The 933-nt window shown below is 32.7% G+C and overlaps 1 pseudogene; it reads right to left on the bottom strand.

Annotated features, from left to right (window-relative positions):
* Positions 1–276: 276 nt before the first annotated feature.
* On the bottom strand, positions 277–401 carry LOC122814632 (annotated as a pseudogene).
* Positions 402–933: the final 532 nt, after the last annotated feature.

Genomic DNA, 933 nt, shown 5'->3' with positions numbered 1-933 from the left:
ACACTAACTAGTATCTAAGAAGCAAAAGAAATGAAAGATGACATTCAGGAAGAAAAGACTTCAAATCTGCTAGCTGTGGTATGTGACATGCAAGACCATTTCTAGTAAACTGCAAATCTGTGATAAGTAATAAGACACCTCCAAAATTTGGTTTATACGTATATTAATAATACTTTTTTGATTAAACAGTTATTTAGTTCACTGTAAATTCCATCCTGGGACTGGAAAGTGCATCATGCAAGTACAATGCGCTAGCACAAGACAACCTGGATGAAGCTATGTTAAAAACTGTCAGCTTTTCTGCATGCCAACTTCATGTCCTTCAGAATGATACAAATAATTAGCAATAATCATGCCTCGGATAAACCTCATTGGCTATGATACTGCCACTGCACTAGTTATTGAACCTTTTACAAACTATAAAAGATCAACTAAAAACATCAAAGGCCTACTAATAAATAATGATTTAATCCACAGAACACAATTATTTGCAGATGACATCCTTTTAACTTTGACTGATTGCTATTCTCTTATTGCAGTATTTCAAGCAATAGAAATATTCCAGAAGAAACTGGGACTCAGTTTTAATGATAATAAGACTAAATGCTACCTGTTAATTATCATATTAATCAAATAGATAAGAAATTACATAAATGTATTTTGAAACAATGGTAAAATCACTTACTTAGGGATAATCTTGTCTGACAATATTAAAGATATAACAACCCTTAATTATAATAATAACTCAGTTTGAGTAAGAGTTCTTGATGCATAGTCACTAGTCTACCTTCCTGAAGAATAACTGCACCAAGACCAAATTTTGAAGCATCACAGGAAAGGATTACTGGTTTGTTAACATCATAGTATCTCAATGTAGGTGGAGTGTCAATTTTCCGCTTAAGGTCATCAAATGCTCTTTGGTGCTGTTTTAAC

Source organism: Protopterus annectens, chromosome 10.part0, assembly GCF_019279795.1.
Source record: "Protopterus annectens isolate FY-2018-M chromosome 10.part0, PAN1.0, whole genome shotgun sequence".
Lineage (NCBI taxonomy): Eukaryota > Metazoa > Chordata > Ceratodontiformes > Protopteridae > Protopterus > Protopterus annectens.
This window is presented reverse-complemented; position numbering and strand designations above follow the sequence as displayed.